The 25348-nt window shown below is 39.6% G+C and overlaps 2 long non-coding RNA genes across 2 annotated transcripts in view; both read right to left on the bottom strand.

Moving 5' to 3' along the window:
- LOC309659751 overlaps positions 1–25348 on the bottom strand; it is a 701522-nt gene that overhangs the window by 295057 nt on the left and 381117 nt on the right. The gene's annotated exons all lie outside the window — the stretch shown is intronic.
- The window catches only part of LOC309659736, a 457573-nt gene that overhangs the window by 134477 nt on the left and 297748 nt on the right, over positions 1–25348 (bottom strand). The gene's annotated exons all lie outside the window — the stretch shown is intronic.

The raw sequence follows: 25348 nt of genomic DNA, 5'->3' as shown, positions 1-25348 counted from the left end.
TCAGTTATTTCTAAAGCTTGGTCCCAACCCTTACTGAGGCCCACCAGCCCAAGAGACTCCCTCTCTTATGCTTGTACTTACAACAGCACAAAAATGTCTTGGCTAAATGGCTTTCCCTTCAGGAGTATTGGAATCTAGGTCTTATTTCAGGCTAAATAGCCATTTAAATGCTGGCTCTGCCACTTATTTGCCTTGTAATCTCAAGCAATTTACTTAACCTCCCCAGACCTCAATTTTCCCAATGTGTAAAATGAGAATATTATAATAAAGTTGTTGTGAGGTTTAAGTGAGAAAATGATGTAAATAAATAATAGAATGGCTATATTTACTGAGTTCAATGCCTCCCTTTGGATTCTCTTGTCATTTAAAAGAGATGTCACCTCCTCCCTGAGGCCTTCCCTGACGCAGACTGAAATAAACCTCTGCTCACACTTCTATCCCAGCACCTGTCTTGGTTTCTCAATTACGTTAATCACCAGTGGACACAATCTGGTTGGCTCACACGTTTGTAGTTTATGGTCTGGGTGTCCCCCCCTAGATGAAAACAGGGTCCCTCTCTGCCATCCTCAGTGTCTAGAACAGTGCCTGGCCCATAGTGGATGCTCAATGCTTAATGCTTGTTGAATAAATGACTGAATGTTCCAGCTGCTTCATATATGTCATTTCAGTTAATCCTGACCATTCAGCAGAATAATAGTCCCATTATTTTAAAGATAGTGAAAATGAAACAGATAACCTAAATAACTTCCAAATTGATATTATTTTCTGAGTGTTCACTACAGGTCAGACACTAAGCTGAGGGGTTTTCAGTGATGATCTCCTTATTAAGGAAGAGGGGCCAATGAAGGAGCATTGAGCCCAAAAAGTCATTTAGGGCTGACCGCTTACATCCACTATGGGCTAGGCACTAGTTTTAAATGAAGATTACTTCTTAGAATGAGATCCAAGGTTTCCTTTATCCCAAGGCCTATTCCTTTATCCAGACCTGTTCAGCAGCTATGTGATGTCACCAACGTCTCAGCAACCTTCTAGTTTTCTGCTCTGCCCCCCTTAGTACTGGTGTCTTCTTCATGCTTGCTGCTTCACTGTTGCAAGATGGTTGCTGTATCTCAAGGATTCACATCCACATTCTGGTAGCCTCAAACGGAGGCTGGAAGACTGAATCTTTTTGCTGGGCATTTTACCTCCCAAGGAAGAAGAAAATAGCTATTAGGTAGAAAACCAGAAAAATGATGACTAGTCCATTGGCTGACAAGATGACCAATTGTTCTTTAATAAACATATCAGATAATCAGAGATCAAAATGAGCTAGGGGAATATATTAAGTCTTTGGTGTTTCATATGACCATAGAATCAGCTTGCAGTGAATCCCACAAAGTACTTAGGGTTCTTAAAATATGTTGATGAGTGCCCTTTGAATCAGACACTCTATTTGTAGGAATGGAGGCAAGCTGTTTTTCAAAAATTTGACTGACCATACCCAGGATTTAGACTTATTTTATGCTGTCCACAAAGGCCATCTACCTGAATCCAGCTGCCATAGTGAAAATTCACATGGAGAATACACCTGGAATTGATTCCTCTCTACTCTAAAGGGATTGGGAAATGATACCCACTGAGTAGGCAGATGCTGTAATTGCCTCTCCAATAGTCATCTCCACCCATTCTTCCCTGCAATGTAATCCCAGTCTATTCAGTTATTGGGGAGAGATACCTTAAGCTCACAGAGTATAGTTCTCCACCCCAACTCTAAGGAACAAATTATTATTTATCTAAATCAGTCCTGGAAAACTCTTTACCACTGGACAGTAAATGATCTATGATGGCAGGGAGTGTTGCCCAGTTCTAGACAATGAGAAGTAAGGGAAATTTGCTGGTGGTGGTAGTGGCTGAGGGCAAAGAGTGGGGGGCTAGGATTGAGGGATAGTTCCCTTCCCCAAAAGACAAAGATTTTTTTAGACATCTTTTTATTAAAGTATAGTTGATTTACAATGTTGTGCTAATTTCTGCTGTACAGCAAAGTGATTCAGTTATACATATATATATACATCCTTTTTTAATATTCTTTTCCATTATGGTTTATCATAGGATACTGAATATAGTTCTCTGTGCCATACAGTAGGACCTTGTTGTTTTTCCATTCCACATATAAGCTTACATCTGCTAACCTCAACCTCCCATCCCATCCCTCCCCCATCCCTCTCCCCCTTGGCAACCACAAGTCTGTTCTCTAGGTCTGTGAGTCTGCTTCTGTGTTGTAGGTAAGTTCATTTGTGTCATATTTTAGATTTCACATATAAGTGATATCACATAGTATTTCTCTTTCTCTTTCTGACTTACTTCACTTAGTATCATAATCTCTAGTTGCATCCATGTTGCTGCAAATGGCATTATTTCATTCTCTTTTTTTAATGGCTGAGTAGTATTCCATTGTATATATGCACCACATCTTCTTTATCCATTCATCTGTTGTTGGACATTTAGGTTGTTTTCATGTCTTGGCTATTGTGAATAGTGCTGCTATGAACATTAGAGGTGCATGTATCTTTTTGAATTATTGTTTTGTCTGGATATATGCCCAGCAATGGGATTGCTGGATTGTATGGTAATTCTATTCTTAGTTTTCTGAGGAACCTCCATACTGTTTTCCATAGTGGCTACACCAACTTACATTTCCACCAACAGTGCAAGAGGGTTCCCTTTTCTCCACACCCTCTCTAGCATTTGTTAGTTGTCGACTTTTTAATGATGGCCATTCTGACCAGTGTGAGGTGATACCTCACTGTTTTGATTTGCATTTCTCTAATAATTAGTGATGTTGAGCATCTTTTCATGTGCCTATTGGCCATCTCTATTTTTTCTTTGGAGAAATGTCTGCTTAGGTCTTCTGCCCATTTTTGGGTTGGGTTGTTTGTTTTTTTGTTGTTGAGTTGTGTGAGCTGTTTGTATATTTTGGAAATTAAGCCCTTGTCAGTTACGTCATTTGCAAATATTTTCTCACATTCTTAGGTTGTCTTTTCATTTTGTTTATGGTTTCTTTTGCTGTGCAAAAGCTTGTAAGTTTGATTAGGTTCCATTTGTTTATTTTTGTTTTCCTTTCTATTGCCTTGGGAGATTGACCTAAGAAAATACTGGAACAATTAAGTCAGAGAATGTTTTGCCTATGATCTCTTCTAGTTTTATGGTGTCATGTCTTATGTTTAAGTCTTTAAGCCACTTTGAGTTCATTTTTGTGCATGGTGAGAGGGTGTGTTCTAACTTCATTGATTTACATGTGGTTGTCCAGCCTTCCCAACATCGCTTGCTGAAGAGACTATCTTTTTCCCATTGTATATTCTTGCCTCCTTCGTCAAAGATTAATTGACTGTGTGTGGGTTTATTTCTGAGCTCTCTATTCTGTTCCATTGATCCATATAAGACAAAGATTCTTAAGAAGTAAGTCCTTTTCCTTCCAACTCTGAAGGTAGATGTGTCACTGTAGCTGTGTGGGCATCTTGGAAGACATCAATCCTCATATTGCTTTGTTGCTGAACCAATGGGGCAACTACTACCTCTGGATTTCTTGCAATATGAGAAAAGTAAACCCCTACTTAAAACACTGAAATTGTTTTTTTTTTCTTCCTGTTACTTGCAGCCATACACAATTCTAACTCATACACATACACTATGTTGAGCACTGAAATTGGTGCTTTAGCTACCCAGTTCTATACTTTATGGCTCTGTACTTGACTTCAGTTTTCAATTCTATAAAACAAAGCTAGTAAAAGCACCTGCCTCACTGACTGTGGTGAGGATGGAACAAGCAGTCTGGGCAAAGAGCTCATTGCTCATTCTGTCACACTGCAAGCTGTCAGAAAGTGGGAGCTATCATTATTATTCAAACGTGTTTGCTTTGAAATATTTTGAGAACTGTATAAGGCCGGCTGGTAGAAAAGGAGAAGGAGCAAGAGGGTCAGCAATGGAGCTGCTCGTGGCAAAAAGACAAGGGGGCTGGAAATGTGGACCAGGAAGTTCTGTGGGATTATAACAGCTGTAAAGCCTGGCTGGGAAGGTCCTGGGAGGAAAAGAGGGGGCAGAAACGAGGGAGAGAGTTGCATAGTGTAGCACTGTGGTCATGTCAGAGCTACAAAATTGCAAAATAAGCAAAAGAGGGCATCCATGTACAGTGTTGTGTTTGATGGGAATAAGATCATGAAAGAATGCAATTGCAGCAGCCAGTTAGAACTTGGCATAAATGGATGGATATTCTTGCCATACTTTTATTTCAAAGACCTCTGTATATGGCTGCTAGAATGGAATATGTGTTAAGAAAAAAAAAAAAGCAGGCAAAAACAAACAAACAAACACAACAACAGAGATACAGAGAGAGAAAGGAAACCAAGCCTGACATGAAAGGAATGATATCATCTCGGTGGTGGGGAGAATCATTGAGCCTTTGAATCATTCCTTGTCTGTTTTCTGTTCTGCCCACAGTTAGGGTTAATTCTCCCTGATCAGAGCTGCTCACTTAGAAATCTCTACTCACCTCCAAGTTCTCACCCAGAAGGCAATGCAACCTCACAAACTAATCTTCCCCAATCTTGGCTGGTTATCTGGAACCACAGAGAAGCAAGGGTGTTCACTTTAAAGATGCTCCAGCTGAAAGGGTCCAAACAATAATGCTGACCCCTTTCACTTTAGGCTCTCAGCATAAACACCCAGCAGATCTCAGACATGAATCAATAGCGCTACCAATCCAAACAGCTGGAACCCACCGCAATTCTGAGCTGTCTTGGGCACAAAGCATGATGGTATTTCTGCTGGATGTGCATAGTAATGATATTTTACCTTAGAAATCCTCAGGGAAAGCCAGTCTCTTGGCACCAAAAGTCATGTATAAGTGTTTTTGAGTCTTTCTCACGTGTTTAGTGACTGGAAGGACTCCCATAGTCACCAAAATATTCCTTAGACTGTATATTATGTCTATTAGACTGTATATTATGACCTGAAGATGTTAGTCTCTCCTTTTGTTCCTGATGACTCTGGAAACAAACATATGACTTTATGGGACTTTCGTAGGCCATGAATATTTCATTTGGCAGAAATGAGCCCATCTTTTATATATAACAGATAACACTTGTGTCTGTGTGTGTGTGCACGTGTGTGTGCGTGTGTGTCCATCCCTCCATCTTCTCTCACCTGAATTGTTACTAGGATCTATGGTCTCCTTGACTCTGTTCATCCCCCTGCCAACCTATCCTCCACATTATAGTCAGAACGAGTTTCCTGCCTCTTCCTTGCTTAAAACCCTTCAAGGGCTTGTCCATAGGATCAAGTCCAAGGAGTAACATGGGCTTGTTAGTCAGATGAACTTCTACCTGGTTTGCCTGAGATAGTCCTGATTCTTGCCTGTTGTTCCTGTATATGTATTAACAGTGTCTCCTTTCACTCCAAAAGTGGTTACATTGGGAAGATATAGTGGAAGATAAGTTGTGTGGGCATCCTATTCATAAGGTCCCAAAACCTCCAGCCTTAGTTATCGCTACGCCACCCTTCAATTCCATGCTCCAGAATAAAAATATGCCATATTTCTCCCTGCCCAGGACCCTTCATACATGTATTTTTTTTCCCTTGCCTAAAACATTTCCCCCTCCTTCAACCTCATTCACTTGGCTGATTCCTACGCATTCTGGGAAGTCTTCCCAGAGTCCCCAATTTTATCAGAGTTAGATGGCCTTCCTTTGGCCCTCCATGATACCCTAAGCTTTCCTTACCTCAGCTTACCACACCATCTTGATACTGCCACAGTGCCTGCTGCGGGACAGACTCTATTAACCCTCTCAGTTATTCATTGCTTCTGCATAAGGATTATACATCCCTGCCTGCTGCCATGGCTCTGCATCAGGATTACACATCCCACCCTGCTGCCACTTGCTGGGTTTCATACCCTTGCCTGCCCCATTGATGGCAAGCTTGGCTACATAGCTTGCTGTAGCCAGTAGAAGGGAATAAAGTATATGTTGTGTCTGATGGAAGCTTTACAAGCCTTCAGGTGTGTGCACCAGCTCAACTGCTTTTCCGTGGTCATGGGAACAACATAGCCCATGTGAAGTCTTCTCTTTCAGCCTGGATCTCAGAATTAAAAGGCATGTGGGCAAAGTCACCACCTACATCATATAGCATAAATGAAAAATAAAAAAAAGCAGTTGTGATTGTAAGCCACCTGAGATCTGGGGGGTTGTTACTGCAAGATAACCCAGTGAAGGCTGACTGCTCTGTGTAATCTCCTTTATTTCTTAGTACAGTATACAACCTGAGGTCAGGCAGCATGTCTCTCTAAATCACCCTTGTATCTCCAGTTCCTAGAGCAGCATCCAACATTGGTCATTCCTCATTAGGTTTTGTTCAATGAATGTATAGATGTGTACCTTTTGTTTTCTTGAATAATAGATTGAATATCAACTTTTCCAAGGTCCAGATTGGTTATATCTTTAGAAAATATTATGTTTCTCACACAACAGTCCAATTTTCTACTTAGTTTGATTATCACACACAACTGGAAAATAAAGAGGTATCACCATTTGGCAAGTGAGAAAACTGATGTCAGAGAGATTTTTACTTCTAAGATCACACAGCTATCTAACAGCAAAAAAAAAAAAAAATGAAAGGCTTGACTTTCTGGTGCCCAGTTCAGGGTCCTTTCCCATCCTACCAGTGACCCCAATCCCAGAGAAGACAGAAAATAACTGTTCCTCTCTACCTAAAGCCTTCTTGGTATCAGCTTTCATCTGCTCGCCATGACCACTCTTAAGGGGAGATACATTGAATCCATCAATCCCTTTCTTTGGGATTAAGGGGGGCAGTTAGCTAAAATGTCTTCTCTGTTTTAAAAAGGGACCATTTGAAGAACAGAAAGGGAGAGAGAATCACCCAAATTTAGTTCCTGTCTGGTCTTTGTAGATTTCAGGAACAAATTCTGAGCTCCCACAGAGTGAATGAGGTTTTTTTGTTCTCCACAAAGGTTGTGTTCAAGAGAACAGGCTCCAGTCTGCCTCACCAATCCAAATTCTCTTAAAATTTCAATAAAGAGAAACTCTTATTTTTGGTGGTTTATTTAAGTCAAAGCTGATGTTTAAGTGTCACATCTTCCTACATCAACAAATATTTATTGATTATCTCTATGCACAAGGCATTGTGCTGGTGGGAGTTGAGTTAATTTTAAGTGCTTCTTAATTGCCCGTTAGCTGGCTGAGGTTAAAGTAATTCTTAATCAAAACCCTTGCATCTGTCTTTACTGAGGAAAATGTAAGGGCAGTGCGTCTCTACTGGGCACATTGGAATCACCTGGGGAGCTTTTAAAACTAGTGGTGCCTATGTCCCACCTCCTGCGTTCTCATTTAATTGGTCTGGGATGTCACCTGGACATTGGGATTTTTAAAAGTTTCCCAAGTGGATCATATGTGCAGGCAGAGTTATAAACCAATGTGTTCAGGAGTCTGGTCCCCAAATTGCTTCTTGTAGACTGATGATCAGAAGCATTAGTTCAAATAATGTTACATTCCCAAGATCCTCCTGACCCAATTCACCAGCTGAATTTGAGACATGGTGCTGGGGCAGAAAGAGACCCTATAGAGTGTGGCCAAGAGATATGGGCTCCAGATCTGGCTCTGCTACTCACTGAAAATATGACTTACCTTGACTTAAGTGCTATGGATCTCAGCTTTCTGGTCTGAGAAATGAAATAATTAGACTTGATCAGTGTTTTCGAAACTTTTTTCACCAAAGACCACCTTTTAAGCCCTCTCTTCCCAAGTGGATATAATGTTTTTAAAAACTTCATCTATCACACTCCATTTATTAAGTGTTAATTCTCCCTCCCCCAATAAGAAGATGTGGCACATATATACAATGGAATATTACTCAGCCATAAAAAGAAACAAAATTGAGTTATTTGTAGTGAGGTGGATGGACCTAGAGTCTGTCATACAGAATGAAGTAAGTCAGAAAGAGAAAAACAAATACCGTATGCTAACACATACATATGGAATCTAAAAAAAAAAAAAATGGTTATGAAGAACCTAGGGGCAGGACAGGAATAAAGACGCAGATGTAGAGAATGGACTTGAGGACACGGGGAGGGGGAAGTGTAAGCTGGGACAAAGTGAGAGAGTCTCATGGACATATATACACTGCCAACTGTAAAATAGATAGCTAGTGGGAAGCAGCCGCATAGCACAGGGAGATCAGCGTGGTGCCTTTTGTCTACCTACAGGGGTGGGAAGGAGACGCAAGAGGGAGGAGATATGGGGATATGTATATGTATAGCTGATTCACTTTGTTATACAGCAGAAACTAACACACCATTGTAAAGTAATTATACTCCAATAAAGATGTTAAAAAAAACAAAAGAAAGAAGGGGGATGGTGCTTAAATCCTACTAGACACCACTTTCCTTCACATTTTGGCTGACTTTGAATAAATGCAAAGTACTGAGTTGAGTGAACACCAAGTGCATCCCTTTATTCATCTTAGAAAACATGACCGGGATGCTCACCCACCACCTGGGAGCTGAGCATGGTGGCTGCGCCATCCTCACTTACCACCCCCGTTCCTCAGCCCAGCCTCTCCCAGACCATCAGGAAAGCCTAGACAGCAGGACTGCTCAGCTTACCTCGTCTTACCTCTTGGAGTGAGTACGGGCAGCTCCAGGAGGAAGCGTGTGACTGGGGTCCTGCTTGTAAGAAGACAACGTACTAACCCTGCCTAACAGACAATGTCAGGCTCTTGCTAACCTTAGCAAACAGATTTCCCTCCCTCATTCTGTGGAAAGAAGTAAGTAAGAGGAAGGAGGGATGGAAGCTTCCTTCATGGCCTTTTGCAGGAGAGCTGCCCTTAGCAGAAGATCTTTTCTCTGGGGACTGGGGCAAGAATGTGAGAAGGAAAGAAAAATTGAACTTGTGTGGCTATAGGTGTCCATCAGATCCTCGGATTAATGTAAAACTGTCAGTATTATCATTGAGCAAATAATGTTTAAGCGTAAAGCAAAGAAAACTGAGGTGTTAGCCAGCCTCTGAGTTTTATTAGGGACAAATGTTGATTTTTTGTTAGTCCTTTTAAAACAGTGAAAATAGTTTATAGATCCCCATGACTAGCTTTGAAATTAGGGGATGGGAACTGATCGCTGGGCTCCTGAATTAGTGAGTTCTTATTCTTCTAACACTAAAAAATAAATATTCTATCATTTAAAAAATATAAATGTTTTTTTAAAAAACTCTGTTGGTGGCGAAGTGGATCAATATTAAAGAAAAAATATAGAATGTGTTCTAACCAACACATATGCTTCGAAACTGCTCAAAACCAGCTGTGATTATGGGAGGTAACTTTTTAGGCACTAGAACTTTGGGCTGTTTTAGACGACTACTCAGGGAATCCTAGGCTTGGGGAGAAAGCATTGTTTTAGCTGAAACCCTTTTGTCCACTCATCTTTAGCCACTGGAGTGGATACTGAACAAATAAAAAATATACATTAAATAATATGTTTCGGTACAGTGTTAACTTTTGATTACTCAATGGCGAATTATTTCATTTGATAACTACCAGGGACTCCTCCTTCCCTCAAACCTTATCTGGCTTTTGAACAGTACAATGCTTCACTATTTCACTTCTTTCTGAGAAGTGGGGGTAAAAACCTGAAGAGGCTAAATGGATCCATGTTGATACTCCTGGGCATCTGTATAGCAAGTGTGCATGGCACACGTGTGGTGGTGGAGTGGGGTGGACTTGTCAATTCTCCAGCCGTGCTTGATTTCCCTTCATCCAAACGACCCTGCTCACTCATGTAGAGGATCAGCCTTTCATTATACATGACCAGGCCCAGTTGATTAGACCAAGGGTAGACAGCTGATTAAAGAAGAGCCAAAACATTGCTTAGGTTACACCAGACTTTTCTTCATAATTTGAACCAAGAGACACAGAGTCAGCAATCAAAGAATGGTGCACTCTAGATTTCAAAAATCGTATAGAGTCAGAGCCAAAGTGGACTCTAGTCTAAGTCAAAGCATGAGCCGAAACCATGGGGAAGCAGAAACTAGGAACACTGCAGAGGAAATCAGTCGTCAAGAGAACGCAGCAGGAATACAGAGAAAAACAAAGATGAGAGGCAAGGTAGCCAGATGATTGAACAAGTATTTAACAATCTACTACATGCTGAAAATATTAAAATGAATAAGAAAATACCTCATGCCTGGAGGAGTGTATAGTCTGAGGAGACACACATATACTATTAGCTATTATAGTCATCAAATTTATTTCTCAAACTTTTGTTTATTCTCTTTATCCACCCTCTAAGTGGTATGTGGAGATTTCTATGGGACCACAGAGGACCGTGTGGGTCATTCTGGATGGGGCATTGAGGAAATCTCCACAGAAGTGAGAATAAGCAGTGAAAATATTTCTAGTATATGATGCTTTCCAAATTGTGCTCCATGGAACACTACTTCCATGAGATGTAATCCTTATTAGTATAGATGGATGGATGGATGGATGTATGGATGGATGGATGGATGGACAAATAGATCCATGAACAGTATTTTCCGAAATACTGGGTTTAACAACATCCACAAATTTCTTTACTGTAGGTCTTCTCAAAGCCTTTAATATTCAACTGTGAATTCTGAATCTCCAAGAGAAACTTAAATTATATAGTACTACCCCAAATTATTGGTTTACAAATCTCTTCTTTCCTTTGAGCATTTTATAGGGACCAGTATTTTGCAAGTACAGATGGAAAAAATGCATTTTTCCCATTTCTGCTTGTTTGTTTCTTACTCCTATTATCCAGAAGAGAGTATTATTACCATTATGCAGGCATGACAATATTTTAATATCAAGACTATATAGGGAGGACTTGCTTATAGATTCCTAAAAGGATCAACCAGTAGTTTTTCAAAAATAATTTGTTTTATTTTGATAAACCACTGAGCAATCTGACTTAAATAAGATGCTTTTTCCGATTTTGGATCATCTTCTTTTAGCAAGTTGCTGAAACTTTATCAAAATCACATTTCATGGACAGTAGGTGGGAACTGAGGTCCCATAAACCTTGGGGCTCTGGGCCATGTCAGTGTGCAGGAGTATTGTGGCCTGGACTTCACACACCTACTCACCCACCTGTGTGGTAAAGTTGCCATTAGCATTCTAGGGTTCTTCTCATGATCACACAAATGGCTCCAACTCCCTGAATTCTGGGTGATGTTTTTCAGCTCAAAGGAGAGAAAGTTGTTGCCTCAGAACCAATAGAAATCCAAAGCCTTAACAGTCTTGTGTCTCAGCATGTTTGAATCCAGTTACTTAATTTGAATCTTTAGGGGTTTTTTCACTGTTGTGTTCATTTTCTTCTTGCTGATTTTGAGATATGAAACAACCTCAAAAACCTTCATTTGAGGGCTCATTAAAAGTCTAGGAAATCTTTCATTTTCTTGTTCCTTCTCAGGCATTAGTTTGCATAGCTCATCATAATAAGAGGGTCAAGGAGAGCATGGTATTTCACACAGCATTTCACGCCTATCCATTGCTGTTAAATGGATCAAATCAGCTCTGTGGGCCCCTGACACCGTTGGCTAGGCTTCTTGTCTCTCTTGCCATATTTTGTGTTGGCTATTAAAGAGAACGTTACACACTTAGAAAAATTAATTGTTATAATTGCTTTTTTTTGCACACTGGACAGAAGGTTAACAAGGCAGCCTCTGTAAGAGCTTGTTAGCTATTTGGTTCTGCTAAAACTTTGTAGTTTTTACTTTATAGTTTTCAGATTTTCTATCAGATTGGCTATAGCTACTAGAAAAATTATTTTTTTCCCATTGGAAAATTGAAAAACACTACCCATTGACACCAAAACAGTTTTTCCTTCCTGTAAAGTAGGAGTTACTTCTCTTTCCAAGATTGCTAATTTATTGTGGTTCATAACAGCCTGTTCTTGTTTTAGAACCCTCTCTTCTTGTTTCACTGATGCAATGCTTTCCTTTATCTCACTAGGGATATTAAACCTAATTATTATTATTATTATTATTTTTAAAAACCCAGTAGTTTATTTCAAAGTATAAATTTCAGGCTTGCTGAACAAAATCCCACTACAGTTAACACTTATACAGACAACACTCTACTGTACATTTAAAAAAGAAAAACCCCACAAAAACCTTCAAAACCTAATAAAAATAGGGCAACTTGCTATAGCACAGTTTCTATTAGACATTATTTTTTTTTCCTAATTATTTTAAAATCCTGTTCTAGCTGCTTTATTAACTCTGTTTCCTTATATGTAGGTTCTTTTATTTATTTGTTTGTTTTGCCTATTCTCTTTTTCAAGACATTGACTTTCCTCAAATGCTGAGGATTTTTGGTCATGTATCCATTTTTCCCCCATAGATTTCTCCACCAGAATGGAAACTTTTTACTGTCGTTACCTAATCTCAATATTATTTCTCAGAGATCCTCCTAGTTTCTGGTCCACTGATAGTACTCCACTGTATCTGGGGTGTCCAAGGGCATATATTACAGTGTGTGCTCAGCCTATCACTTTGTCCTAAAACCAAGAGTTACTTTTGTACATGCTCTTACTTCCCCAGGAAATATTATGTAAAAAACTTTAGAAATATTTTTTATTCAAGGCTTGCCCTAGAGGTTGTCAGATTCCATAATCACCTTGCAGATTTGATTTTTGCAATGGCCTTTATCACATTTTCAAATGACATCTATTTATTGAAGGCTTGCTATGTGTTTAGGAATCATTCTTGGCTACCAGCCCTGACTTCCACACTAACTAGGATGTGTGGACTTGAGCCCATTAAGTCTAAGTTTCCCCTTCAGTGAAACTGAGATAGTAATTTCCACCTTATAAGGTCAATGTAAAGATATTAATTATGTGTGCAAAACAACTAGTAGAGTGTCTGTGACACAGTAAATGTTCATACCAAAAAAAAAAAGAAAAAAGAAAAGAAAAAAACCTTTTTTTTAACCCAAATGTTTACCAGGTCCAGTGCTCAGTGCTTTTCATTCCTTTTTATGCACCTAGATTTCCATTTAGCATGATTTTCCTTCTGTCTGAAGGACCTCCTCCTTTAACATCTCTTTTGGAGCAGGTCTGCTTGTAGTGAGTTCTTTTAGCTTTTGTATGTCCAAAAATGTCTTTATTTCACCTTCATTCATGAAAGATACTGCTGAGTATAGGGCTCTAGAATGATCATTCTTTTCTTTTAGTACTACTACATGTTAATCCACCATCTTCTAGCTTGCATTATATCCAATAAGAAGTTTGCTGTCATTCTTTGTTCTTTTGTACATGATAAATATTTTTTTCCTTTTTTTTAAAAAATAAATTTATTTATTTTGTTTATTTTCATTTTTGGCTGCTTTGGGTCTTCGTTGCTGTGCACGGGCTTTCTCTGGTTGCGGCGAGCGGGGGCTACTCTTCATTGCAGTGCACAAGCTTCTTATTGCAGTGGCTTCTCTTATTGCGGAGCACAGGCTCTAGGGGTGCGGGCTTCAGTAATTGTGGCACGCAGGCTCAGTAGTTGTGGCTCGCGAGCTCTAGAGTGCAGGCTCAGTAGTTGTGGAGCACAGGCTTAGTTGCTCTGCGGCATGTGGGATCTTCCCAGGCCAGGGCTCGAACCCATGTCCCCTGCACTGGCAGGCAGATTCTTAACCACTGAGCCACCAGGGAAGCCCTTTTTTCCTTTTAAGATTCTCTCTTTATCACTATTTTAAAACAACTTGATTATTATGTGCCTTGGAGTAACTTTCTTGGGTTGGAAGGTCATTTGAGCTTCTTGGATCTGCAGGTTTATAAGTTAAAATTTGAAAAACTTTAGCCATTATTTCTTCAAATATTTTTTATCCCTTCCCCTCCTTCAAGGACTCCAATTACATGTATATCAGACTCCTCGAAGTAGTCCCACTGCTCACTGAGGCGCTATTCATTTTATCTCAGTCTTTTGTCTCCCTATGTTTCATTTTGGATAGTTTCTATTGCTCGTCCTCAAGTTCACTAATCCTTACTTTAGCAATGTCTAGACTGCTGTTAATTCCATCCAGTGGATTTGTCTTTTCAGACATTGCAGTTTTCATGTCCAGAAGTTCAAACTGCATCATTTTTATTTCTTCTTATACTTATTATGCTTATGCTTTCCTCTATATTTTTCAACATATACTTATTATGCTTATGCTTTCCTATTTTTCAACTGAGTTATAATAATTGTTTTTAAATCCCTGGCTGCTAATTCTATTATCAGTGTCATTTCTGAATCTCTTCTATTGATTGTTTTCTGGCCTTATTATGAGTCTTATTTTCCTTTTTGTGTGCCTGCTAATTTTCAGTTGGATACCAGACAATGTGAATTTTACCTTATATGTTGCAAGATGTTTTTATATTCCTCTAAACATTCTTGAGCTTTTTTTTCCTGAGATACAATGAAGCTACTTGGAAACAGTATAATCCTTCCAAGACTTGCCTTTAAGATTTGCTAGGCAGACCAGAACAGCCTTTAGTCCAGATTTTAGTCTAGTCTACTGAGGCAATAACCTTTTGAGTACTGTATTCAATGCCGCATGGGTCATAATGTCTTTCCACTCTAGCCAGTGAGAACATGAAATTATTCCTGGTCTGTTCCTTTCCAGTAGTTCTTTCCCCTGCCTTGGATGGCTTCCTCACTTGCATGCAGTGATCAGTACTCAGCGGGAGACTCTAGGGGAAACATCTCCAGAGCTCTCTTTCTGTGCAGCTCTCTACACTTAGTAACTCTGCCCTGAAAATTACAGTTGCTTTAGGCTTCCTTAATTCTCAACTTTGTCTCCTCAACTCAGAGAGACCTCCAGGTTCTGTTTGGGTTCTCCCTCCCTGCACTGTAGCCTGCAAACTCTCCAGGGAGTAGGCTGGGGCAACTATAGAGTTTACCTGTTTTGTTTCCCTTCTCTCAGGGATTGTTGAACTGTGCAGCCTGTTGCCCAATCTCTGAAAATTATCGTTTCATATATTTTGTTTGCTCTGTTTGTTGTTTAAGGCAGTAGGGTAAATCCAGTCCCTATTACTCCATCTTGGAAATCAGTGTAAATGGTCAATAAATCATGATTATTCATCTTTTGTTTTCAATTTTGTGTATGTGCTTTAAATTTTTTCTAGCTTTATGGAAGTATGCTTGACAAATCGAAATTGATATATACAATTTTTATTTAAGGTGTACGATGTGATTTTTGATATATGTATACATTGCAAAATAATTATGACAATCAAGCTAATTAATGTATACATCATGTCACATAGTTACATATGTAACTTTGTATGTATGTGTGTGGTAAGAACACTTGAGATCTACTTTCTTAGAAAACTTCAAATGTACAATATCTTATTAACTACAGTCACCATGCTGTATATTAGGTCTCCGGAAATTATTCATCTTATATCTTAAAGTACACCTTTGACCAACATCTCCCCATTTCTCACTGCCCTCCCAGCCCCTGGTAACCACCATTCTACCCTCTGTTTCTATGCATTTCACTTTTTTAGACTCCACATATAAGATCATGCAGTATTTGTCTTTCTGTCTCTGGCTTATTTCACTCGGCATAATATCCTCCAGGATCGTTGCAAATGGCAGGATTTCCTTCCTTTTTCAGGCTGAATACTATTCCAAATGAAAACCTTACATTTTCTTTGTACATTCACCTGTGAATGAGCACTTAGGTTGTTTCTATATCTTGGCTACTATAAATAATGCTGAAATGAACAAGGGAGGGCAGGTATCTTCAAGAGAGTAATTTTATTTCCTTTGGATGTATACCTAGGAGTGGGATTGCTGGATCATACAGTAGTTCTAGTTTGTATATTTTGAGGCAACTCCATACTGTTTTCCACAATGGCTATACCAAACCATGGTTATTCTTATTTTTAACTTTTACTATGTACCCAACATTATATTAGGCCCTATGGATTTTTTAAAGTATACAATAAAACTGGAAACCTTCTTATATGTGTATGCATTCTTGTGTCTTTACCCAGCTGCACATCTCTACATTTTAATATTCTGTTTCCTTTTTAAATCAGTAATTCTATCCTAGCCAATGTATTTTCTTGTGTTTCCTCCTAGCCTTTGAAACAATTATTTTTAATATTTGCATATTCTTCCATTGAGTGGATGTACCTAATTTACTTACTCATGCACTTATTTTTGAGTAATTAGGTTGTTTGCAATTTTCTCTGCTGAGATAAAACCAAAATGTAATACCATTTGTATGTGTGAGTGTGTTGAGAAATCACCAAATTAGGTTCCTTTGCAATTTGCAACAAGAAGGAAAGCCTTAATAATGTTATAAAGTCAGAGTTCCACTTATTTTCTCTACAATTTTCTTCTTTTATTTTCTCCTTCCTCACAATCTCTCTCTGTTTTTCACTCTCCTTCTTTCTCTCCCTCCATCCTCCCCTTCTTTTCTGCTTCCCAATAAGCACTTACTGAGCACCTTTTATGTTCTGGGCACTGTACTGGTTCATCAAGTATAATTATGAACAAAAAGCAGGATTCTTACGTCAGTGGAACTTGTGATCATGCAGGGGCAGACAGAAAATCCAATAAATAATAACAATAGATAACAAGTACTCTGACAGGGGAAGTACATTTGAAGAATTTTGATAGCGTCAGCCCACTCAAGTTTCCCACCCCTCTCACAGGAGAGTAAGAGACAGGAGGAAGGAACAGGCATTCTGGCCAGCCTCCCCTTTGCCCATGATGTGGTACAGAATCGTGCAGGGGGGTTATTTTCTGACAGGCCTGGGTTCAAGATCAGGCTCTGCTACCTCCTAGCTGTATAAGCAGGGGCAAGTTATTTAACTTTTCTCAGTCTGACTTTTAACCTCAAAATAAGGGTCATAATACATTATGTACATAATGCATAATACAGAAATAAAGATAATGTAATGTAAAGAGCAAGGCACATATTAGATGCTCAGAAAAGTACCTGTTATTATTACTAGCTGTGTGATCTTAGGCAAGACAACCCCTCTGGACTTCAGTTTACTTACCTATAATACGATTATTCATAAGATCCCTTTCAAAAGTTCTACAAAGGCAATGAATTTGCACAAATGCCTAGCTTTGGTCTCTCTGTTCTATTCTCTGGGACACACTGAGGAGATATCTCAGAACTTCTCTTGAGCACAGTAGTTCTCTTCTGTTATCCCTGGCCCTGAGATGAGGCTGTTCTGAAATAAAGTGGGGTTCTTCCTTATCTGGAAACCACCTATCGGCCAGCTCTTCCCCAACAACTGCCTAGAAATCCTGATACCAGCCTTGGAGAGCAGGTCAGGCTCTGATTTAAAGTGAATAAACCAAAGATTTAGGTCAAGGGGAAAAGTTAACACACTAACCAAATAAACAAAAAAACCCAGAAATCAAACATTTCAACAATAGAAGATATAAAGGCTATTTCAGGTCATCTCCAATAAGAATAGAAAATAACTTAGATTTTTTTATTTTCTGGGTTCTAAAAGTAGCTATTTTTAAAATTTCATAAAGTGGGAATTTCCATACCCTTTTAAGCATAAAGTTCATCTCCTGTGAGATATTCTGGTGACAAAGAAAACAGAGAGACCGTTAAGAACAATTCCAGATTGTGTCAAGACAACCTTTGACTTGGAGCCCTCCATTTCTGGCTACTAAAACATTGGGGGAAAGTTCTTCTTCATCATTTCTTTCCTCTAGGCATATTTTTCTATTTTCTAAATCCCATGCTCCATGTTTTATAAATTCCAGGTGCTTTGCCCATATTATTGAGCACATAGACATTGGGAGAACTTAATGAATCATCAAGTCCAACCCCTCTACTTTAGAGATGAGGAAGGTGAAGCCCAGATTTAATAATAACAACAATAATACTACTCAGTGCACGTTGATAGAGAAAACATGAAAGAGAGAGTTTAAACATGACTGTTATTCTCTGCTCAGGCTTTAACCATGTTTAAGAACCATTGGTCATACTCAGTGGTCCGATTTGTGAGCTATTGGATTTGTGCTGTTTTAGGAGCCAAAGAGATCATTTTTCAGTCACTCTCAAGTGTCAGGCCCAACAACACATATTTCTCATTGGTTTTTAATCCTTAAAGCTGGGCCTCAAGGTCTTCACTATTGCCCACTAGCTGACTATATGAACAGCTTTTAAAAAGGTGAGTTTAAATTCTTTTAAAATCTTGTCTTAAATAACACTGCAAAAAAATGAGACAAACTGACATCACGTGTTTCCTGATAGGATGCCCTCAGATGGAAATAATTCTACTTATGTAGAATTCCTTCCCCAAATGCATAACCTGAATCTAATCATGAAGAAATGTCAGACAAGCTCAAATTGAGGGATACAAAACAACTGACCTGTAGTCTTCAAAAATGCAAATGTCATAAAAGACAAGATATTAAAAGGTGGAGGAACTGTTCCAGATTAAACAAGACCAAAGAGACATGATAACTAAATATAATGCATGATTGATGATTAGATCTTGGGCTGGAAAAATATTATAAAGGATATTATTGGGACAATTGATAAAATTTGAATATGGGCTAAGTTTGCATAATAGTATTGTACCAATGTTAAATGTCTTGAATTAATAATCATACTATGATTTTGTAAAAGAATATTCTTTTTTGGTAATACACATTGAAGTATTTAGGGACAAGGGGGCTTGGGGTTTACAACTTAACTCTCAAATGGTTAAGAAGAGCAATTCTGTTTGTGTGTGTGTGTGTGTGTACATGTATATGTATACGTAGAGAGAGGAAGGGTGGTTGGATTGGGGGAGGAGATGAAAAGACATACACATGTATAGGTGGGGATCACTGACTTGTGTCTAGATACATCAGCAAGAGCAGGAATTGGGGGCAGGTGACACAAGAGTGAGGTTGTACCTCATGCCTTTGGACAGATGATTGGGTCGTGGCTGATTTGCAAACAGACCCTCTCTTCTCATTTTATTTTACTAATATTTCAAATTACCTGCTAGAGTATCTACAAACCAAATGGGCAAAATAGCCTCTTTGTTGAATTCCCCATTCTTTTAAAAGGGTCGGATGTAACTGACGCTCTCAGTACTATGTGTCATGTGCCAGGCTCATATCAACTCATAAAAATGTCCTAAGGCATTAATTACCACAGCCAAGGAGAGTAAAGACGGCAGCTCCTGCTAATTGTCAAATTCCCCTCTGTGACTGCACACTGCCACACACCCAGTCGGTGCCTAAGAAACATGAATTGGTGATGAAAGTTGTTATTCTTCCTCCTCGCAGGCTGCAGCAGTGATTAAGTGGGGGAGGACACCTCAAAAATCCCCCTATGCCTGCTCAGGCTCAAACACTCTAGCAGCTCTTGGATCCCAAGCAAGTGGTGGCCGCCCTGCAATAGCGATCAGCAATTCTGTTTGATTTAGGAAGTGCTAATCAATAACAAGTTCAACTTGGGGAACTGCACAGGCTTAATCATTTTGCATCTGGCACCCAGGACTGACACACCCCAGCTGGAAGGGAGGGAGACAGTCAGGAAGGGAGGGAAGGAGAAGTAGGGGGTGGGGGGAAGGGGGAAACAAGTCCATGAAAAACCCAGTAAACCTCTTTCTTGAGTTAAAAATCGTTTCAACTTTCAAAGACGAAATCTCACCCCCAAGTGAAAGACATGACTTAAATGCAAAGGCAAGTGAAGATAAACAAAAGGCCCCGTTCAGATCTTCCCGAGGTTATCCGTCATTGTCAAGGCTTTCTTTACGCATCATAATGATTCCAAGCACCCTGCCAGGTGGTCTCAGATACTATTTCTATATGTTACAGGATTTTTTTTTCTTTTTCTTTTTTCCAGTAAACAGCAGTTTACAACACAAGGTTTGACTGTAATTTTCATCAAACTGCAACTTATGCAGGTTTTTGAGAGATGTGTTATTACTTAAATCCAGCTGTAATGCTCTTTTACCTTCAAGGGCCATTCCTTTTATACATTCTGTCAGCTAAGGGTGGCAGGATAACAATTAGCCTGCAAGTTTAAATTAGAAATAAAATGCAGGGGGCTTGCATGCAGGGTGTGTTCAGACTCCCTTCCAGTAGATTCACCGTGTGTCCAACCCCCCACTACCTCACCCAGGAGGCTGGATGGCATGGAGGGGAAAAGGCAGGATGCAGACCCAGCCCATGGGCTGCAGCAATGAGCCATCCCCATGGAGGCAAATCTGCAGTTGAAAATCAGGCTGATGTCCATCTGAAGAAGCTAAGCACTGGCCAAGACCAGGGTGAGGGAAAGGGAAGGAATATTGAGAGCAGGAAACCTGAGCAAGAAGGTTCTGAACAAAAGGCTAGAGGGGGAGCCTGGTGTGGTATCCTGAGCCTCTGGGCCTCCCAGGGCCACAGGCTCATATCACAGATGCCTCTGATCACCACTGAGAGCGGGGATGCAGGACGTGAGGGAGGGGGAGCTTTTAAGGGGCCCCAGGAAGCCAGGATTCTGATGGAGGAGAAATACTGAACTAAGTTTTCTGGGCTATTTCAATGTGAACATTTGAGGGCTAGGTCATTTCTCATGAAAATGAAAATGGACCTATTTATGTAGTGATGACTCTTTTGGCAATTTTCTTGGGTTTTGGTCAAAATTAGTTGTTTTCTGACAAAATTCAACATCCTTTCCTGTTAAAACACTCAAGAAAATAGTAATTAAGCTAATCTTGAAGCCAGTATTTCATTTGGTGGGGAAACACTAGAGACATTTACTAAGATCAGGAACAAGGCAAGGTTGCCTACTATCTCCACCACTATGCAACGTGTTACTGGTGGCATTAGCCAAAGCAATTAGATAGGAGAACTCAACTAAAGGCAAGAGAACTGGAAAAAAAAAGAAGTAAAACTATCTCCATTTGAAGATGACCTGACAGTATATCTAAAACCCTAGAGAATTAATAACAACACTAACTCAAATGTTTAAAAATTAACATACAGAAATCAATAGCCTTAATATACATAAATAATAACTAGGGGATGGATATAAAGTAGGAAAAGCCCCACTTTAGGAATAATCTTAAGAAGTGTACAAAACTCTAAAGAGGAAAACTTTAAAACACATCTGAAAGACACAAAAGTAGACTTGAATAATGGAAAGACATCTCTTGTTCTTGGATAGGACAGGTCAACATCATAAAGATGTCACTTCTACCTTAAAAAAAATGGTTGTTTTCTTGTTGCTTTATTTTTGTTGCTCAAAATTGGTGATTTTTATGACTGAAAAAGCATAAACAAGTAAAAACAACACAGATATCACTGCACATCCAAGATATTGGCAAGGAGCTCTCATTCGCTGCTGGGGGGAATATAGATGAATTCCCCACTTGGAGATCACCTTGGCAGTTCACATGACTGCTGGTTTATTGAGTATCACTAGTTCATCGAAAAATCTAGTCTCGCTGGATTGTAAACATGACAAGATTTTATTCTGTCCAACAAATGCCCTACAATAACATGTTGAGTCTCCCCGCTAGCTGAGGAAAAGGCTCCCTTAATATCCTTTGGCCATTTTCTTCAGGTTTTGGCCACTTTTACTTATTAGAACAGTCTCATTTATGGGTTTAAAACTCAGTTGTGCTTGTTATAAAGCTTTGACCTTTTATCTGATGCAAAGCTCTTTTCCGCCTCTCTATCAGGCCAAGCTATTGTTAGGGAGGTGGGGTCACAGAGACTCAGACACCACCTTCCCCTCTCTTTTCTTCCTCCTCTTGAGTTGGGTGGGGAAGAGGAAAAGGAAAACGGCAAAGTTCCTTCCTGCATGATTGGGTGAGGGGGCAGTAGGCTTCCGTCTGTAGACTTTTCTCTGTGGTTTTTGCTGCTTCTCCAGCCCACACCAGTGAGCTGTTGATCTCGCCTCCACACGGCAGGATCCAGACGCTGAGCTCTCATGGGGCACGTGTATGGATTCTTTGAAGGGCTCCATGGAGACCTCAGCCTTGAAGAGTTACCTGACAAGAGATTTAATCCGCCTGAACTTCTTCCACCCTGCCTCAGTGTCTCCATGGAACATAACCTTCCCCCACACGATGGCGCTGTTTTTGGGCGGGGGGGGGGGGGTGGGTACCACCAAGACAGCTCAAAACATCCACCCTCTATGGCATCCTCTCAGTTCTCATAGACCAACAGTGGGGTGTTTGTCATGCCCAGTGGTGGGAATGCCGCTGCCTCTCTCAGTTCTCTCTTCTCTCTCCTGCCTCTTTCTCTACACCCCGGGGCAGTAGATGCTCTGCAAGTCCAAGCCCTCACCCCCAGTTTCCATAAAAGAGGACCACCAGGCTCTGACTTAGTTTATATGTGGAAGGGAAGGAGACTGATTCTGACAGATGCCCGGAAAGCCCTTATCATTGATTACCTTTCTTCCTCCCTTGACTTTCCTGGTGGATATTGTTTAAAGAGAGAGGATATCCTTTCTTTGTGAGCTTGGATTCTCCAAAAGACCTTTCTCCTTTCTGCCCCGTTCCTCCCTTGGGTTGACCAGGGTGGGAGTGGTTAGAGAAAAGACCTATTCTCAGCATTGGCGCCTCTCAATACGCCTTCCTGGGAGGTAGCTGGTCACAACTGCTATGACATCATGGTGGTTATATGGAACATGGGGACTTAACATCTTTTGTCCTCAGCTTTAGGCCTTAGCCACAATTCTGATACAACAGAATAATAAAATAGAACATGTGCATAGCAGACCACCCATCAGTTCTACTCCTAGGTATGTATCCTAGAGAAGTTCTCACAGATGTGCATGAAGAGACGGCTACAAGAATATTTCTAGCAGTATTATTTATAATAGTGAAAAATTGGAAACAATCTAAATTTTACAATAATGGAAGAGATAAATAAAATGTGGAAGCTGGTTTGGTATTCAGCCAGGTATGCACAGGTACACCGAGGTGTGCATAGGTACCTAGAGGTGCTTCTGTTCATGATGAGCACCTGTGTGTGTTGGCTGGTGCCAGAGCCATGCCAGTTGTTAAATATTTTGAATATCACTCCCTGATCATTTGATTGAGTACAATTACAGCAACTAGGTAAATGAACTAGGTAAATAGGGATCAGCATGGATAGAACTCAAATGTGGGCTCAAAGGAAAAACTGCAGAAAGAAAAATGATACCGTTTATATATAATTTTAAAAGTATACAAAACATGCTATTGATTATATATATGCATATATTATATACTTACATAATATATAATATTTTAATATTATAATATTTTATATAATATATACTATATAAGTAGCCTCTGAGGAGAGAGGGGAGCTTAGTTGGAGAATAGTAGAAAAGAGGCAGCAACTTTATCAGTAAGAGCAACAAAAGGAAAATAGGTAAAGCGGACTTAATCAAAATTAAAAACTTGTGCTTTGAAAGACATTTTCAAGAAAATGAAAAAACAACCTACCTAGAGAATGGGAGGAAATATTTGGAAATCATATATCTGATAAGAGTTTAACATCCAGAATATATAAATAACATTTACAACTCAACAATAAAAAGATAAACAACCCAATTTTTATTTAAAAAATTTTTTTGTATAATTTTTAAAATTTATTTATTTTATTTATTTATTTTTGGCCACATTGGGTCTTCGTTGCTGCACGCGGGCTTTCTCTAGTTGCAGCGAGCGGCGGCTACTCTTTGTTGCGGTGCGCGGGCTTCTGATTGTGGTGGTTTCTCTTGTTGTGGACCACGGGCTCTAGGCACGTGGGCTTCAGTAGTTGTGGCGCGTGGGCTCAGTAGTTGTGGCTCGCAGGCTCAGTAGTTGTGGCACACGGGCTTAGTTGCTCCGTGGCATGTGGGATCTTCCCGGACCAGGGCTCGAACCCATGTCCCCTGCATTGGCAGGCAGATTCTTAACCACTGAGCCACCAGGGAAGCCCTAGACAGCACAATTTTTAAAAGGGCAAAGAACTTGAATAAACATTTTTCCAAAGAAGATGTACAAATGGCCAATAAGCCCATGAAAAGATGCTCAACATCATTAGTCATAAGGGAAATGCAAATCAAGACCACAGTAAGATACTTCACACCTGTTAGACTAGCAATTTTTTTAAAAAGGAAAATGACAAGTGTTGGCAAAGATGTGGAGAAATTGGAACCCTCATGCATTGCTGGTGGGAATGTAAAATAGTACACCCACTATGGAAAACGATTTGGCAGTTCCTCAAAAAGCTAAACATAGAATTACCATATGACCCAGCATTTCCACTCCTAGCTATATACCCAAAGGAATTGAAAGCAGGGACTGGAACAGATATTTGTCAATATTCATTACAGCATTATTCATAATAGCAAAAGATGGAAATAATCCAAGTGTCCATCAACAGATGAATGGATAAAAAAAGATGTAGTATATACCATACAATGGGGATATTATTTAACCATAAAAAGGAATGAAGTTCAGATACCTGCTACAATATGGATACACCTTGAAAACATTTGGCTAACTAAAATAAACCAGACACAAAAGAACACATATTTATAATTCCACCTATATGACATATGCAGAACAGGTAAGTTCACTGAAACAGAAAGTAGATTAGAGGTTACCAGGGTCAGGGGAGTGGAGATATGGGAGTTTCATTCAATGGTTGTAGTTTCTGATGGTGGTGATAATTGTACCATATTGTGAATGTAATTAATGCCACTGAATTGTACACTTAAAAATAATTAAAATGGCAAATTTATGTTAAATATTTTACCACAATTTTTAAGAATTAATAATGTAATATACCAAACCCACTGAATTGTACATTTTTTTTTTTTAAATATTTCCTGGGAGAAGTTGAGAGTAAGGTTAGCTTTTTTTTTTTTAATAGTAATCTTTTATTTATTTATTTATTTTTATATTTATTTTTGTTTGTGTTGGGTCTTCGTTTCTGTGTGAGGGCTTTCTTTAGTTGCGGCAAGCGGGGGCCACTCTTCATCGCGGTGCGCGGGCCTCTTCACTATCGCGGCCTCTCTTGTTGCGGAGCACAGGCTCCAGACGCGCAGGCTCAGTAGTTGTGGCTCACGGGCCCAGTCGCTCCGCGGCACGTGGGATCCTCCCAGACCAGGGCTCGAACCCGTGTCCCCTGCATTAGCAGGCAGATTCTCAACCACTGCGCCACCAGGGAAGCCCGAATTGTACATTTTAAATGAGTGAATTGTATGGTACGTGAATTATATCTCAAAAAATCTTTTAAAGAAAGATCTGAAGGAAATATGGCAAAATATTTATTAATCCTTGGAAATGGGTATAAGGAGTGTTTGCTTTAGTATTCACTATACATATCTAAATGTTCAAAAACATTTTTTCTAAATCAAAAAAAAA

The sequence above is a fragment of the Balaenoptera physalus genome (assembly GCF_965194825.1).
Source record: "Balaenoptera physalus genome assembly, chromosome: 4".
NCBI lineage: Eukaryota > Metazoa > Chordata > Mammalia > Artiodactyla > Balaenopteridae > Balaenoptera > Balaenoptera physalus.
The sequence above is the reverse complement of the archived record's forward strand: the minus strand, read 5'-3'. Positions and strand labels throughout refer to the sequence as shown.